Genomic DNA, 19,147 nt, shown 5'->3' with positions numbered 1-19,147 from the left:
AGTATCTGGTGATATTCAGAGAAAAAGCCTGCAAAGAGAGTAAATTCTAGTATGTCTGATACCCCCTATAGTTTCACACTCTCTCACTAGCCTGTACTCAGCTTTAAGAAATTGTTAAAATTTTCTAACTTAGTCTTACTTACTTTTATATCATTTGGTGATGTCTGCCCTAGGTAAGGAAATGGTCAGGCCCATTTTCTCCCTATAGTTTTCTGCCTCTCTCAATATTTCTAAGAAGTTTTCCCTGTGACCTCAGTTCTCTGATGGTTTCAAGAAAAGACATTATTTGCAGTTTGTTCAGCTGCTTTCTTGTGGCAAGTATAAGAATGACACTCTTTCCAGTTTTCTACATGTCTTTGTTAGCTAGAGAGTTATTCAGTGATTCTCCAGTGAGCTTCCATGGTTTATGTACTTCAAGGAGTTTGTTCATTTCATCTAAATTGTCAAATTTTTGCTCTAAATTTGTTCATAAGAAACACTTATTATTCAATTAACCTGCAGAATCAGCAATACTGTCACCTGTGCCATTCCTGATATTGGAAATTTCTGTCCTGTTTCCTTTGTATCCCCTGTCAATCTGGCTATAAGTTTATGAATATTATCGATTCTCTCAAGAACCCATTATTGATTACATCAAATTTCTATAAATGCTTTATGTTGTCTATGTCATTAATTCATGCTTTAATTCTTATTATTTTCTTTCTTTTGCTTACTTTTAATTTTAAATGTACTTTTCCTAGTTTCTTATGGTAGAATCTGAGGTTAATGATTTGAAACATTTCTTCTTTCTTAATATGTATAATACTGGGAATGTCTTTATAGCTGCATTCTATAAGTATTGAAATGGTATATTATTATTTTCTGTAGAAAATTTGTTTTCTAATTTTCCTCTTAATTCTTTTTTGACGTATACATAATTTTAGAAATATAGTATTCATTTTCCACATATTTGGATATTTTCCAGGTCATCTGTTAATGATTTCTAGTTTAATTCCAATATATTTAGGGAACATACTTTGTAAGACTTACATACCTTTTTTTTTAACATCTTTATTAGAGTATAATTGCTTTACAATGGTGTGTCAGTTTCTGCTTTATAACAAAGTGAATCAGTTATACATATACATATATCTCCATATCTCTTCCCTCTTGCGTCTCCCTCTCTCCCACCCTCCCTATCCCACCCCCTCTAGGTGGTCACAAATCACCGAGCTGATCTCCCTGTGCTATGCGGCTGCTTCCCACTAGCTATCTATTTTATATTTGGTAGTGTATATATGTCCATGACACACTCTCACTTTTTCCCAGCTTACCCTTACCCCTCCCCGTATCCTTAAGTCCATTCTCTAGTAGGTCTGCATCTTTATTCCCATCTTGCCCCTAGGTTCTTCTGACCATTTTCTTTCTTTTTCTCTTTCTGACTTACTTCCATCTCTATGACAGTCTCTAGGTCCATCCACCTCACTGAAAATAACTCAGTTTAATTCCTTTTTATGGCTGAGTAATATTCCATTGTATATATGTGCCACATCTTCTTTATCCATTCATCTGTTGATGGACACTTCGGTTGCTTCCATGTCCTGGCTATTGTAAATAGAGCTGCAATAAACATTTTGGTACATGACTCTTTTTGAATTATACATTCTTTGAAATTGATTGAAATTTGTATTATTAATTATAATAGGGTCTATCTTGGTAAGTATTCTTTGCACATTTAAAAAAACAATGTGTATATTGCTGTTCCCGTATGGTGTATTCTGTAAGCATCCATTATGTCAATTTCTTGGATAAATTTGTGCACATTCCTTACATTCTTATTAATTTAATTTTAGTTGTTCTTTTTCTTTCAAAGTCAAGAGAGTGTCATTGAAATCTTTGACCATAGTTGTGGCTGTGTCTATTTCTTCTTGCAGTTTAATCAGTTTTTCCCTCATGTGTTTTGCAGGTCTGATATTAAGTGCATGGTTGCTTAGGAACTTTGTCATTTAATGAATCAACCCTTTGAAGACTATGAAATGACCCTGGCAATATTTTCTGCTTAAAAATCTGCATCACAATATTGATTCAGTCACTTTAACTTTTTGACTAGAGTTAACATGGCATATATTTTTTTAATCTTTTTAAAAAAATTCTAACTCACTTGTGTATTTTTTTTCCTGTGAGTCTTGTTCTCTTTTGTAAATAAGTTCATTTGTACCATTTTTTTAGATTCTGCATATAAGTGATGTCATATGACATTTGTCTTTTTCTGTCTGACTTACTTCACTTAATATGATAATCTCCAGGTTGATCCATGTTGCTGTAAATAGCATTATTTCACTCTTTTTAACAGCTGAGTAATATTCCATTGTATATATGTACCACATCTTCTTTATCCATTCATCTGTCAGTGGGCAGTTAGGTTGCTTCCACATCTTGGCTATTGTAAACAGTACTGCAATGAACATTGGGGTGTATGTATCCTTTCAAACCATGTTTTTCTCCAGATTTATGCCCAGGAGTGAGATTGATGGATCATAAGGGAGCTCTACTTTTGTTTTCTTAAGGAACCTCCATACTGTTTTCTACACTGGCTGTACAAATTTACATCCCCACCAACAGTGTAAGTGGTCTCCTTTTCTCCATGCCCTCTCCAGAATTTATTGTTTGTAGACTTTTTGATGATGGCCGTTCTGACTGGTGTGAGGTGATATCTCATTGTAGTTTTGATTTACATTTCTCTAATAATTAGAGAGGTTGAGCATCTTTTCATGTGCCTTTTCGCCATCTGTATGTCTTCTTTGGAGAAATGTCATTTTAGGTCTTCAGCCCATTTTTTGATTGGTTGTTTGGTTTTTGGATATTGAGCCACATGAGCTGCTTGTAAATTTTGGAGACTAACCCCTTGTCAGTTACATTGTTTGCAAATATTTACTCCCAGTCTGTGGGTTGTCTTTTCATTTTGTTTATGGTTTCCTTTGTTGTACAAAAGCTTTTGAGTTTAATTAGGTCCCATTTGTTTATTTTTGTTTTTATTTCCCTACTCTAGGAGAAGACTCAGAAAAGATATTGCTGTGATTTATGTCAAAGAGTGTTCTGTCTATGTTTTCCTCTAAGAGTTTTATATTATCCAGCCTTACATTTAGGCCTTTAATCCATTTTGAGTTTATTTTTGTGTACTGTGTTAAAGAACATTCTAATTTCATTTTTTTACATGTAGCCATCCAGTTTTCCCAGCACAATTTATTGAAGAGACTGTCTTTCCTCCATTGTAGAGTTTTGCCTCCTTTGTCATATATTAATTGACCATAAGTGCATGGGTTTATCTCTGGGTTTTCTATCCTGTTCCATTGATCAATATTTCTGTTTTTGTGCCAGTACCATACTGTTTTGATTACTGTAGCTTTTTAGAATAGTCTGAAGTCAAGGGGTCTGATTTCTCCAGCTCCCTTTTTCTCTCTCAAGATTGCTTTGACTGTTCATGGTCTTTTGTGTCTCCATAAATATTTTAAGATTTTTTTTTCTACTTCTGTGAAAAATGTCATTGTTAATTTGATAGGGATTGCATTGAATCTGTAGGTTTCCTTGGGGGGTATAGTCGTTTGGGCAATACTGATTCTTCCAATCCAATAACATGGTATATCTTTTCATCTGTTTGTGTCATCTTCAATTCCTTTCATCAGCATCTTATAGTTTTCAGAGTACAGGTCTTTTGTCTCCTTAGATAGACATATTCCTAGGTATTATATTTTTTGATGGGATAGTTAATGGGATTGTTTCTTTAATTTCTCTTCCTGATCTTTCATTGTTAGTCTATAGAAATTCAACTGGTTTCTGTGTATTAATTTTGTATCCTGAAAGTTTACCAAATTCATTGATGAGTTTTAGTAGTTTGCTGGTAGCATCTTTAGGATTTTCTATGCATAGTTTCATATCGCCTGCAAACAGTGAAAGTTTAACTTCTTCTTTTCCAATTTGGATTCCTTTTATTTCTTTTTCTTCTCTGATTACTGTGGCTAGGACTTCCAAAACTATGTTGAATAAAAATGGCAACATCAAGTGATCAATCCAAGAATCAGATATAAAAATTGTCAATATATATGCACCCAACATAGGAGCACCCCAATATATAAGGCAAATACTAACAACCATAAGAGGAGAAATTGACAGTAACACAATAATAGTGAGGGACTTTAACATGTCACTTTCCTCACTGGACAGATCATCCAGACAGAAGATCAATAAAGAAACATAGGCCTTAAGTGACACATTAGACAAGATGCTCTTATTTGATATTTATAGAGCATTCATCAAAGGCAGCAGAATACATATTCTTTTCAAATGCACTTGGAACACTCTCCAGGATTGATCATATGCTGGGCCACAAAGCATGTCTCCATGAATTTAAGAAAATTGAAATATCAAGCATCTTTTCTGACCACAATGCTATGAGATTAGAAATCAACTACAAGAAAAATACTGTAAAAAACACAAACACCTGGAGGCTAAACAATGCACTACTAAACAACCAATAGATCACTGAAGAAATCAAAGGAAATTAAAAAAAATACCAGAGACAAATGAAAATGAAAGCATGATGAACCAAAACTATGGGATGCAGCAAAAGCAGTTCTAAGAGGGAATTTTATAGCAATAAAATCCTACCTTAGGAAACAAGAAAATCCTCAAATAAACAACCTAATCTTACACTTAAAGCAACTAGAGAAAGAAAAACAAACAAAACCCAAAGTTAGTAGAAGGAAAGAAATCATAAATATCAGAGAAGAAATAAATGAAATAGAAATGATGAAAACAATAGAAAAGATCAATGAATCTAAAAGTTAGTTCTTTGAAAAGATAAATAAAATTGATAAAACATTTAGTGAGACTCATCAAGAAAAAAAGGGAGAGGGGTCAAATCAAAAAATTAGAAGCAAAAAAGGAAAAGTGACAATGGCCACCACAGAAATACAAAGGATAATAAGAGACTACTATAAGAAACTATGTGCCAATAAAATGGAAAACCTGGAAGAAATGGACAAATTCTTAGAAAGGTGCAATCTCCCAAGATTGAACCAGGAAGAAATAGAAAATATGAATAGACCAATTACTAGTACTGAAATTGAAACTGTGATTGGAAAACTCCCAAGAAACAAAAGTTCTGGAACAGATGGTTTCACAGGCAAATTCTATCAAACATTTAAAGAATTAACACCTGTCCTTCTGAAACTATTCCCAAAAATTGCTAAGGAAGGAATGCTCCCAAACTCATTCTATGAGGCCACCATTATCCTGATACCAAAACCAAAAAAAAAAAAAAAATACAGAAAAAGGATAGTGCACTTTTTATTATTACAGGTATTTGCCTTGTTGGCTTATTAGATAAAATTGTGTTATTTTAGTGGTTGTTTTAGAGTTATAATAAAATTCTTTAACTGAACATAATTTACCTTCAATAATATACTACTTTACACATACTCCAGTCGTATTAAAGAATTTTACAGCAGTACACAGTTTTCCCCCACCATCCGAAAGTAGACCTTCCTGTGAAAAATTTCATAAACCAAAATAACATAAAGAATATCTCCCTGCTTTCTAAAAGTTTGCATTAGGCCACTTCACTGTTAAAAATACCTACATTAGTATCTGTTTTCACTAATCAAAAGAAATCCAAAGAGGATTTTTGCTTTTACCAAAAAAAGCTGTTATTGTACTAATGCAGGTCTTAATGCAAACTTTCAGAAAACAGGGAATACTCCCATTGTTTCTTTCTAGGCCTTTGTGCTATTTTTGTTATAAATTTCATTTCATTAATGTTATGAATCCCAAAACACATTACTACTTTTTCTTAAATAATAGTTGATTGCTCTCTGAAGAAATTAAATAAAAATAAAAATGTTCTTTAATTACCTATGCAGCTACCATTTCCAGTGCTTTTTATGAATTTAGATAGATCCAGCATTACATCTGATATAATTTTGTTTCTGCCTGAAAGATTTCCTTTCACGTTTCTTGTGGTGCAAGCCTGCTGTTGATACATTCTTTAAGTTTTATGAGCATTAACAAAGTATTTCATTTTCTCTTAGGAAAGCAACTTTTGCTGGATAAAATTTCTATGTTGATAGTTTTGTTTCTTTCAATACTTTAAAGAAATTGTTCCACTGTATTCTGGCTTGCATCGTTTCTGATGAGAAATATGCTAACATGTTTATCTGTTTTCCAGAGTATTTCATGTGCCTTTCTTATCTGGCTTCTTTGCTTTGCTCTTTACCACTGGTCTTAAGCAATCTGACTAATACAGTGCATATGCCTTAATGTAGTCTTTTTCATGATTTTTATGCATGGGGTTTGTTGAGATTTGTATATAAATGGGTCTATATTTGTTATTAGATATAGAAGAAATGTTGGCCATTATTTCCTCAAATAGTTTCTTCTAACTCTTCTCCTTTATGACTGTAAATTGCATGTATATTTTGCACTTGAAGTTTTCTGGAGCTCCATATGCTCTGTTAATATTTTCAGCTTTTTTTTTCTTATATGTGTTTCATTTTTGACAGTTTCTATTGCTATGCTTTCATGTTCACACATCTTTTCTTCTATCTCGTCTCTTTGAGCATTTATCCCATCCAGTTTATATTTCATGTGAGACATTGAAGGTTTTCATCTCTAGAATTGAGTTTTGCATTTAAAAATTATATCTGTATTTAACATTTTAAATATTTCTTCATTTCTCAAATGTATGGCATACAGTTGTAATGACTGCTAGTTTTATCACTGATGCCATTCTGCATCCATTTTGATTGATTGACATTCTCCTCAGGATAAGATATAGTCTTCTCTTTTATAATGCCTGGTAATTTTTATTAGATACTAGGTATTTTGAATTTTTACTATTGGATCCTGATAATTTTTACAAGTAGATTTGAGCTTAGTTCTGGGACACAGTTGAGCTACTTGGAAACTGATTTTCTGCATCACGATTTTAAGTTATTTTTAGGCAAAGCCAGAGCCACATGTGGTCTAGGGTGTCCTTTCTCGACTAAATGAAATGTGACTCTTCTTAGTCTTTCACTCAATGCCTCATGAGTGAGGAGGTTTTCATTCTGATTGTTCAGAACAGGCACAGTTCTTTCATGTTGTCTTAATCCATTTGGATTACTACAGCAAAATACCACAAGTGGGTAGCTTATAAAAAACAAATTTAATTCTCACAGTTTTGGGGACTGGGAAGTCCAAGATCAAGAGGCCAGTGCAGTCCCCTTCTGGTGAGGACCATAGCCACCCTTCTTGTTGTTTCATAGCCAGCACCTTCTTCTTCTACCTTCACATGGTAGAGGAGGTTATGAATCTTTGTAGGGTCCCTTTTATAAGGGCATCAATCTCATTCCTGAAGCCTCTGCTCTCATGACCCAAATTATAATCCAAAGACTCTACCTACCAATGCCATCACAATGGATGTTAGGATTTCAACATTTAAATTTGGGGGAAACACAAACATTCAGACCATAGCACATGTTCAATTTCATATATAAGAAAATGTAAGTTAAAAACTAAGTAATAATAATTTTCATAGGCAATGTTTAAAGCAAATGTCTAAGTGAATTAATGCTCTTGTGCTGCATTCTCATGAAAAAAATACTGAATTAAAAATTAACCATTATTGAAGTGATTCAGGAAATATCACCAATGTGGGAAAATGCACATTTAAAAGGGTAGAGCTGATTTAAACTTCTTATATCTCTGTCTCTTCCCTTTAATGTAAACATTGATTTCTATTCATTTGTGTTTCTAGATTCTGAAACATTTTTCTCATGCCATTTCTTTCTGAGTAGTTAATGAGATTTTTCTCATTAAAAGTAAACAATTTTTAGTTCCAAATTTGGTTAACACATCTAATACTATGGAGGAAAAAAAATTGCTACAAAATTAGTCAATCATAGTTATAGAGAGATTTCTTTTCAGAAAAGCCATATTAAGGTTTTTAAAAATAATATTAATAAAACCCTAAATTCAAAACAACACTAAGGAAAGATACTCTCTTTCTCAAGGAAAATAAAACTTACAATGTCCTGAATTCATTAAAATTTTAGGGTTCTACTGGAAGAGGAAATCATATGATTACTTTTATTATAATTTCAAAATGTTGATGGCATTTTTGAGAGTACTTTTAAAATGCAGTACACATATGAGAATTTCTAAGAATAGAATAATTTTATGTTGTGACTTTCTTTTCCCATGTAGACAGAATATTTTCGTGTCTTAAAATATAACCTACAACATATGAACTATTATTTCATCAGATTCATTGTATTAAATTATATTTAGTATAAAATTTTAAGATTTCATAATTCTTTATCAAAGCAAATTAATAAAAAAGAAAGAATAAAAGAAAGAAAACAAAAAAGAAAATAAGAGAAAGATGGAAGGAAGGGAGGAGGGAAGAAATTAAGGAAATAATTGAAAGTGGGAGAAATAATGGATGGAGCTGAAAAAGGTTGGAAGAAAAAAGCCCGAGTCACCTAAGAATAAAAATCACCCCACGCAAAGAATTCATACAGCATGAAACATATATTTAAAAATTACATTTAAAAACAAATACTGCTATATGAAATTGCTGCAAATCACAGACCTAACCATCAACTATAGAAGAATATACAGGACACTTCAATTTTAAAATATGTGTCACTCGTCTCTCATTACAAATTTATAATTCATTACTATATTAAAATTCAAATAAGTAATGGTAATTCCCATATTGCCAGTTACTGGCAACAAATATTTCTACATACAAACACTTTTTTTTGTTTGTTTGTTATATGTGTGTATAACCCCTCTCGTATTCTATATTTATTCAGATGTAGTATTCTATATGACAGTACTCTTTATACAGCTTTCAATTTCCAGTTCTCCAGAGAATAATTTTCTGTGAACAGATCAGTGTCTAGGCAATAATTACTCTTAATCAGATAAGAAAGAAATATGTGAGGCATTCTAAAATGACTGATTTATCTTTGGGGACTAAGAAAACTATATGAAGAGATCACATTAGAAGAAAGTATAGACTTGTTAAAAGCAGAGAGCAATAAACAATAAAACAATAAAACCAAGTACAGATACTGACCCAAGGTCAGCAAGCACTTAATCAAATGGGTGTTCAAGTTACTAACTTTCTTTTAGACTTGGAAATAAATGAGCAGAGATTAAAATATATATATATATATAATTTAACTGAACAACAATATTAAATTAACTCCTTGAATAACAGAATTTTTTCCAAAAAAGTTGTTTTCTTCCAAAATGGTAAAAGTCTCTGTGTTATTGGGTTTTTCTGTTTGTTTGTTTTGTTTTTTTTTTTGTAGAACTTAGTCCCATTTAGCTAATCAAATATTTTATTTTTATAATGTTTTATACTAATATTTTTATATATATGCATAATTCAATTTTTTGTTTTAATAAATTGACTAATTTAAATTGAGGAAGCAGTATTAGAACAGCAAAAACCTAGTCTATTAAGCTGTACTGCCTGGGTTTAAATGTCGTTGCTGCCTGTTATTAACCATATAATCTTGATTCTCTTACTTAAATTCTTTTACCTGATTCATTTCCCTCATAAAATGAAACTTATGTGATAATTCATGTAATTAATATAAGGAAATCATATTGGGAGAATACAAATTACAGAGCAAGTTTTTAATTAAAATTAGTTGCTTTTATCATCATCATCATTAGCATCATCACCACCATCATCATTTTACTTAGTAAATCATACTGAACTATTTTCTAAGGTAACCATTCTTTAAATGAGAATGAAAGTATTAATCAATATCCTCTTATTTAAAAAAAATAAAAAAACAGGTTTTTAGATAAGTTCTTGCATGGATTGGAAATCACAGCTAAATGAAACAGTAAAAAAAAATGAACATAAAATTGTTATTCATACTACTGAATATAACATACATTTGGAAATTATATGTAAACATTAATTTTCTGAAAATTCAAGATGTCATATCTTCTCAAGTTCTCTGTATTCATTGCATGAATTTGATTTTGAAGTTTGCTACAAATTCATTCAAGTAGTGTAGTCATTATTTAGTGGGAAATTTTACATCATAGATCTTTCAACCAGAATGCCTCAAGGACTCTTTAAATATGAGCTAGCGAATACAAAATATCACTCATCATCAATCATAGATGGACAGCTTTCTTGGGAGTTGGCTGACTTGTCAGTAAGCTGGATATTCAAGTTACTGACTTACATTGTCTCCTTGGCTCTGAACTTTTATGTCCCCAGGTAAAAATATACCTTTGACTCATGTGTGTGTGTGTGTGTGCACGTGCACATGCATTTTGTACTTGCACTTATTTTAGTTCATTCTTTGATGTTAAGTCACACACTGTGTAGAGAAAAAATGAGAGGTGAAGAAGAAAATAAAATTATTTTCTCCATGACTTAACAACAGTAGGGAAAAAGTTCTCAAAATATTTTGTTCAGTCCTTAAAAATGAAAGTGAAGGGGCTGAAAAATTGCTAAATAAACCTCAAAAACAAATACAAATATAACAAAGTAGCAAAATCTATAGAGGGTTAACATTGTTCTCCTTTTACTTTATCATTTCTACTATATTTTAAAAAAAAAAACTTTTATGAGTGCTACAAGAAAACATTTTAAATTATTACCCTTAATTAATGTAATGCCCTAGAACTAAAAATAAATGTACTTGATTTATCATTTTCATTTGAGAGTACTACATTATGAATTTAATCCAAAATCTGAAAAGGCCGTTTTTCAAAAAGTAAAATATTAGACATATTACTGGGAAAAAATCAGGATTCTTCCATGGTGGATAATGATAAAGGAAGAAACCATCATGTATCCTGTATAACCTGTTCTCTTCTTCCACAGAAAATGAATTGTTAGATATAATCATGTGAACACAGTATCATGAAAAGAGGTTCGTGTGCCACTTCTGAATAGGAGAATAAAGATGAAGATTATCCTTTCTCAGTTTCTCTTCCCCTTGAACAGGTACCAGATCCCACTGTGGCAATGAACCAGCTTTCACCTTGCTGATTTTATCTCCTCCCTGTGCAGTAACTGTTGGTATATCCAGTCTGCTTTCCAGAGATTGTAGCTTAGTTCTGTAACCAAATATCCTACACAGTTTCAGAATTTCCCAAATATCTTGAGGTGGAAATGTACCTGTGTGTGTACTTAAGCTGCATCCAGAGCCCTTGGTGCCTTTGATAACTTATTTTCGGCTTTTCTAGATGTTTTGAGGACAATCTGTGAATTAGTACAAAAGATTATTTAAAATATGTCTGTTTTGAAGTATACATTCTGGACTTCCCTGGTGGCACAGTGGTTAAGAATTCACCTGCCAATGCAGGGGACACAGGTTTGAGCCCTGGTCTGGAAAGATCCCACATGCCATGGAGCAACTAAGCCCGTGGGCCACAACTACTGAGCCTGCACTCTAGAGCCCGTGAGCTACAACTACTGAGCCTGTGTGCCACAATTACTGAAGCCCGCACACCAGAGCCTGTGCTCCACAACAACAGAAGCCACCGCAATGAGAAGCCTGTGCACCATAACAAAGAGTAGTCCCTGCTTGCCTCAACTAGGGAAAGCCTGTGTGCAGCAACAAAGACCCAATGGAGCCAAAAATAATAAATTAATTATTTTTTTTTAAAAATGAAGTATAGATTCAAATATTTTGCCCACTATCATGAAATGGTGTGTTTTCTTATTGACTTGGAGAGTCCTGTATGAATTGTAAATATCAATACTTTTATAATATGTAATAAATTCTACCTATCTTGTCCTGGCATGCCACTTTTTCTTAAATGTTGTTAAATGTTGCTTCTTATTTTATAAAAGGTTACATTTTAATTTAGTCCAAGTAGTAATTCATTTTTTTTATCTTTGCTTTTCCTGTCTAGTTTAAAAACATACTTCTTATCCCAATTTCAAAAACGTACATCTTGGGCTTCCCTGGTGGCGCAGTGGTTGAGAGTCCGCCCACCAATGCAGGGGACACGGGTTCATGCCGTGGTCCGGGAAAATCCCACATGCCGCGGAGCGGCTAGGCCCGTGGGCCGTGGCTGCTGAGCCTGCGTGTCTGGAGCCTGTGCTCTGCAACGGGAGAGGTCACAACAGTGAGAGGCCCACATACCGCAAAAAAAAAAAAAAAAAAAAACAAAAAAAAAACATATGTCTTAATTTCTCATTTAGTACCTTTTGAGTTATACATCAGTTGTATCTTTTTTTCTTTTTAATGGGTCTGGGGGACAAGAGAATGTGCCTCAGAGAGTTTCAAATGCAGGTATGTGCTCTGAATTCTGTCACCATGTTTTCATGGTGGCCACACTTTCCACTGGCTCCTCCCAGCCAATGATGGAGTGACTATACAGGAGAGTTTGTGTAAGGATTTGGGGAGCAGTCACAATTTAGGACCCCTCTAAGGCTTATAAGTGCTCTTGCTATGAAATATTTAGTTGACTGCGAGGCAAAATACCCCTTGTTTATCATTAACATATCACTTCAGTAATATTTTGCCTGTGTCTTTTACATAAAGACATGTTTTAGGTTTCATGAATAATATACTAGGGTTTCAATTATAATTATGATGAATTTATAGATTCATCTCATTTCTCCAAAGGTATATCATTTTTATCTTTTGTTACGTCCTATAGTCAAACGGCACATTTTTCTCAATGTTGGTCAGACACATTCTTTTTACTTGTAGTCATATATATGTTGTTTTCTTGAAATTTGAATGTTAGCTAATGAATATCAATAATCACAGCTACAATTCACCAGTGTACTTCTTGTAATTAGGGAGGAAATATAACTTTATAAATGTAAGCAGGGAATAAAGAAAATCCTTTTTACATAGGTTGAATATGGTTTAAAAATAAATAAATGTTTAAAATTATTTTTTAAGTGATAAAGTATCTGTCAGATAAATACATAACATCAATAGCATTTTTATAGGTTAAAGATAGAGGACTTTCCTCCTTTCTAAGATGAAAGATTTTCTATAAATAAATACCCTCTTCTGCCTACTATCTAATCTTCCAGGATGGGAGTAAAGCGTTAGAGTGCTTCATCTCCTTGGTATATTTAGGAAGACTAATTAGGCATGTGTAGCTTAGCCCTGCCTACTTCCTTTTGGGAGCAAATCTATTCACAGCAGGGATAGTTGTTATTGTCCCCATCCTGGCTTCTGTCTTAACAGAAGCTAGACCTTTCTTCCTTCTAGGGAAGGGTGTCTGTGACTAGCAGAATATGTGACTGATTTACTAAGTCTTATTCTGGGATTCAAGTAGAAATTCCATTTGGACATAAGACTGAGTTATATCTTCTGACCTTACCTCTATCATAATAAAATTGATATTTTGCCTTCCATCATTTTGTGTGTTTGGGATAAGGTGGGAACAATTAGGTATGAAACATTCTGTCTCTTAAGAAAAGATGGGGATGTTTTTATATTTCTGTAAATAAATGTTTAATTATAATATATTCATGAATCTCTTGCATAATTTTATAAGACATAAAAATTATATTTGTAATATAAGGTGCACATTATGATATATGGGGAAAAAAATCCACCTGAAAATTGTTTGCTCTTAGGGAAAACTTTCTGTCTGTGTTCCATGCAGATAGAAGGGAAAGAAAAAAGAGCCAATAGTCAAAACCTTAGGTCTTTAATCTTCTAGGAAGACCCAAACATAAACGTCTTCATATGCCTTATTGTTAGTCATGAATGCTATTGCACAAAAAACTCCATGGGGTCTAGGAACATATGCTTTGGGTTTCCCATTTTTACCATTGAGGAATGGGTTTTGAGTGAATTTGGGTAACAAAACCATAGTGCCTGGCAGAAAGTTCTTAGGGAATCTGTAAATTTAGTGAAAAGTGACATTAATGTAGGCCCTCTGAAATCTTAAAATAGAGGCGTGATTTCACAGAGTTCCTCTACTTCTGCTGTCTCTAATCTAGTTTTAATAATATTCTTTTTTGGGGGGAAATTTTAGATATGAAACATGATATTCTAAGAATGAAAAAATACATAAATATAAAAACAGGGACCAAATGTTTCCAACATTGGGAGAGAAATCTGGTCATTAAGAGGGTAGATAACTTGGTTTTAAGTAATTCACATATGTAATTTTGTTCTGCAATATGTTACATAAGATATTGTGATAGTCTCTGAGAAGGTATAAAAGTTTAAAACCTACATTTAAATTCTAACACATGCAAATTTGGACCTATACAAATAAGATTATTAGACTATGGTTGGAAAGTTTTAACATTTCTCTTTAAATGTATAAGTCGTATTAAGATAAAGGTTTAGAATACCTGTGCTTTGATGTTAGCTCTGAGAATCTGAAATACAAAGTTGGCTTATGGGCATGTGTTATTGGCAACTGTGAAGGAGATGGTTTGATATTTCTTTGCTGATACCGTGTATTTCTTTTTATTCTACCACTTTCCAGTTTCCCATTTTCCTCAGTGCAAATGCTGTCCTATTCTTTAAAATAAATAAGACTAATTTGTTCTGGGGTAACAATTAGCAACTGAGATGATCTTGGCAGAAAATAAAAGAAAATTGGACTCAAACTTGCTTATAATATAAGAATGTATATTGATAAAATAGGATACTCTGATATTAAGCAAGCTCCAAACATCCTCAGGTTTAACCTCTTATTGTTTCTGTTGTCTTTAATACTGTAACTTTTACATAGAGCAAGGGACATTTCTTCAAGTCTTTCCAGATTTTTCATTCAGACAAAATAATATCCACAGAAAGAAGAGGGATTCTTTATTTTTGGATTTGTCTCATAGGATAGACCAAGGACAGAAGTCCCAGAAAAAAAACAAAACAAAACAAAACACAGAAGTCCTTCCATCATAACTCATTAAATAGTCACAATAAGTCATGCACTCTTTCAAATTCAACAAATGACACTAGAAATGAAAGTGCTGTGGATTGTCTTGGACCAGTCAGGATATGTCCCTGGAATCTGATATAGGATCACTTTATGTGGTGGAGAACAGAACAAAACCAACATCCTATTGGGAAGGAATAAGGAAGTAAATTGATACTGTGTAGGCAGCCAACTAGGGCAGTCATGTAACTTAATAGAATAGAATAAATGTAAATATATTTTTGAAATATATTTTAATATAAATATATTTTTTAAAAGGGAAGTAAAACAGTTGTATAAAGTAATAAAGGTATGAGTGTTGCTGTTAGTAAGAGACAGACATGGGAGTCAATTTTGGGTAGATTTTACAGGATTCTTTACATTAGACTATGTAGGAAACTTATATTTTTAGGTGAAATAAATGTTCATGTTAAATATCAATTATTACTTCATTTAAACACAAACACAGGAGAATAATTATATTTAAATAAATGAAGTTGACATTTTTAATGATTCTTTTTTTTTTAATTAATTAATTAATTTATTTATTTTTGGCTGCATTGGGTCCTCGCTTCTGTGCAAGGGCCTCCTCCAGTTGTGGCGAGCGGGGGCCACTCTCCATCGCGGTGCGTGGGCCTCTCACTATCGCGACCTCTCTTGTTGCGGAGCACAGGCTCCAGACGCTCAGGATCAGTAGCTGTGGCCCACGGGCCCAGTCGCTCTGCGGCATGTGGGATCCTCCCAGGCCAGGGCCCGAATCCGTGTCCCCTGCACTGGCAGGCAGACTCTCAACAACTGCGCCACCAGGGAAGCCCTAATGATTCTTTTTATTATGCTTAAAATGGAAAATTTTGCTAAGGATGAACATAGATTACATATGTCATCTACATTCTCTATGCTAGACTCATTGCTCTTTTAACAATCCATAAAGATGGTTTGTTCTAATTATGGTACATTATGGACTTCTGTTCAGCAAAGCAATTGTTTGATAATACCAGAAAAATGGCTAAAATAAGGTATGTTTATTTGTAAATAATATTAACAACTCAGAATGTAACAGTGACTATTCCACAGTAGGAACTCAAAAAATTATTTGATAGATGCTTGAATGAACAATGCCATTTACTGACAGCTTCCTATATGCCAGAAACTATACTATTACTTATTTAATACTAACAACATCATTGCAAGATTAGTACTATTTTCCCCATTTTACAGATGAGACGATATATATTAAGTAATTTTCTCTGAAGACAGATATTAGCTAACAGCCCATTTTCTTCTTGGAACACTTCTATTTGGGTTGACAGCTGGTATTAAAAAGACACGGACTGAGTACTTATGTTTTTATAAGTGACATAATCAATGAAAATGTTATTGAAAAGAATGGTGGAAAGATTGTCATTTGCCATTAAACAGAACTTTTGTTTAACAATGAGAGATACATTTCTCAATTAGTTCAGAGCAAGGTGGTATACTCAATAGGTTGCATAAGAAAAAATTAACACAAGTTTTTACATTAATATGACAGAAGTCTTTTAGTGTGACTAATAATGTATAAAATCTGTAACTATGGCTGAGGCAATGGCTTCACTACTTCAACCATATCAGAATTTAAATTGGTTTAAGTTAAAATGATAGATAGTCTAAGTCACTTACACTAAATTTGAAGTGACCTCAATCTCTATAATAGAAATAGGTTATCTTGTATGTATCTTTATATAAAATCTATATCTGTGTATACCTTGTAATATTTTACTGGTGTAATCTAATGCCAAATGCACTTAAACATCTTTTCTTTTTCTTTTTTCTGTTTTTTTTTTTTCCTGGAAGTTGCCTATGTTCTATAAAAGGCAAGAAATTTCATTTGAATAGAGTAAAAGGATGAGTTATTACTCATGCATAGAAAAACTTTTAAGGATTCAGCTGTGTCAGTGATAGATGGATAGACTGCTGAGAATCCATCTGAGACTACTGTGATTAGGTTAGACAGGTCCCAGCTCTTATTAGTGAGTGTTGCCTTGTTCTATACAAAGAGGAGGCAGCTGTCTTCTTCAGTTTTCCCTCTGGTGCTGCCTGCTTTAACTAAGCCTATAACATTTTCGACAAGCAAATCAGGAAGGACTTTGCAGACAGATGGCGAAGCTGCCTAGGCATCTCATTTACATGCAACCTTGGCTCCTAACTATACTTGAGCCATATGCAGGGGCTTTGCATTCCCATTGGATTGGTTTTAAGTGCTAGGCAAACAAGTCAGATCTATCTTGGTCTATGTTTTCCTAATGTGATTTAATTCGATGGAGTTATGCAAAGTGTTTATCAAAAGAACTTTGGAAATTAAAATCATGACTGAGTGCAGAAATTTATACCAACCATGGTTAGTGAGAAGAGTGCCCTAGGAGACTTACTCATATAGGAAATGAAGACTAGATTATATAATTTATAAGCTAAAATAAAACGAAAATATAAAAAATAAAACTCTACTTGGGATTTTGAATTGCTTAAGCCTAATGCTGGTCTATTAAAATGTCTGTAATACACTAGCCAAGTTATGTATTTTCCATTATGGGATGATCCAAAGATAAACTAATATTAAAAAAATATACAAACGTTCTAACTCTTGCTTATAACCTTACATATGCTTTGGATAATATAGAAAATAAATAGCAAATCAAATTTTAGTGGAGAATTTTTGTCACAATAACTAAAATTTTATTTGTGATTCATCATAACAAGTAATGTCTCATGAAATCATGCAAGTATATATTATATTTTATTTAAAAGAAAAAATCAATTACTAGAGGTGAAGATGAATATAAGTAATACCTTTTAATGAATTAATTTTTACATTATAAATTTTAAATTATGACAGTGCCTAATTGTATTTCAACATATTATGGTGAAAAATCTAGTTCCTATAAGTTTATTGTCTTCCATGACTCACAGTCAAACTTATTATAAAATACTGTATGTATTATATTTCTATAATAAAAATATTTTCTCACTGTAAAAATCGTAAATATAGAATTTTGAATAGATTTGAAAAAGATCTATAATTCCACATTAACATCATGTACATTTCTTTTATATATTAAACATAATTGAGATAAATCTGTATAAACAAATTATTCTTATATTTCTTACTAAACTCTATACCCTAAGTATATCCCAAAGCTTATTCAATTAACTTCAAAAGCATTTTTAAGTTTCAAACATTAATTTTATGCATGCATCTCTTCAGCAACAACCTATTATAGATAATTATCATTTTTATACATTTGCACTATTATAAATAGTTCTGTTGTGAATATTTTGGCATAAATAATTGTTTTCAGTTTAAGTGATTTCCTTAGGAAAGATTTCTAGATTAAAATTATATGGAAGAATAAGATTTTTAGACTTTTATTACATGTTGACAAATTGCCTTCAGAAAAATTTATGGTGATTTATTATATTACCATTAGTGTGTGTTTATCAAACACTGCTAGCTATGTCAATTAAGATATATTTGGTTGCAAACAATATCAAATATCAATATGATTACATAAATTTTCTCCTAAGCAGTTTAATGGTGGGGCAGGTTAGTTCTGTGATAAAACAACATCTATGGACCCAGATTATTTTTATCTTTTCTCTATTAATCTCAGTGTTGAACTCATCCATATGTTGCTGGAATTCTGAGAATTGTCAGAAATCTAAATTTCTAGGCATCATTTAAACGTTATAATATCTGGAGGACAAAAAAACATGATAAATCATCCTTTTTTATTGTTCTTTCTTTGGAGATAAGAAACTTTCCACAAAAATGAACAAAAAACATTCCCTTATGATTCATGGCTCAGAATTTGCTTATATTCTGACTCATAGTTAGAAATATTTGTCTACCAATAATATATATTCAATTATGAAAAAATAATAGATAATTACAATTTAAAAAAGACAAATATAAAAGGGATAAATGGAACAAACACTCTGTAGGTTAAACTGTCCAACATGGATATTGGTTCTGCCTTCTGAGAAAAGTCTTCCTTCATTGTTTATTATCCTCTGAGGCCATATCGAATATGAGCTTCACAACTTGAGTGACCCATTTTTTGCTCTGTGTCTGGGGATCAACTCTGGTAAATGCAAAACAAGTGTGACCAAGTTTTTAGCCAGAAAATGTAACATCTTAATTTCCTCTGGCCCAATCCTCCACTCTCAGAATTTCATATTTCAGTATCTGTTACATACCACT

The sequence above is a fragment of the Delphinus delphis genome, chromosome 3 (genome assembly GCF_949987515.2).
Source record: "Delphinus delphis chromosome 3, mDelDel1.2, whole genome shotgun sequence".
In the NCBI taxonomy this organism is placed as follows: Eukaryota; Metazoa; Chordata; class Mammalia; order Artiodactyla; family Delphinidae; genus Delphinus; species Delphinus delphis.
The sequence above is the reverse complement of the archived record's forward strand: the minus strand, read 5'-3'. Positions refer to the sequence as shown.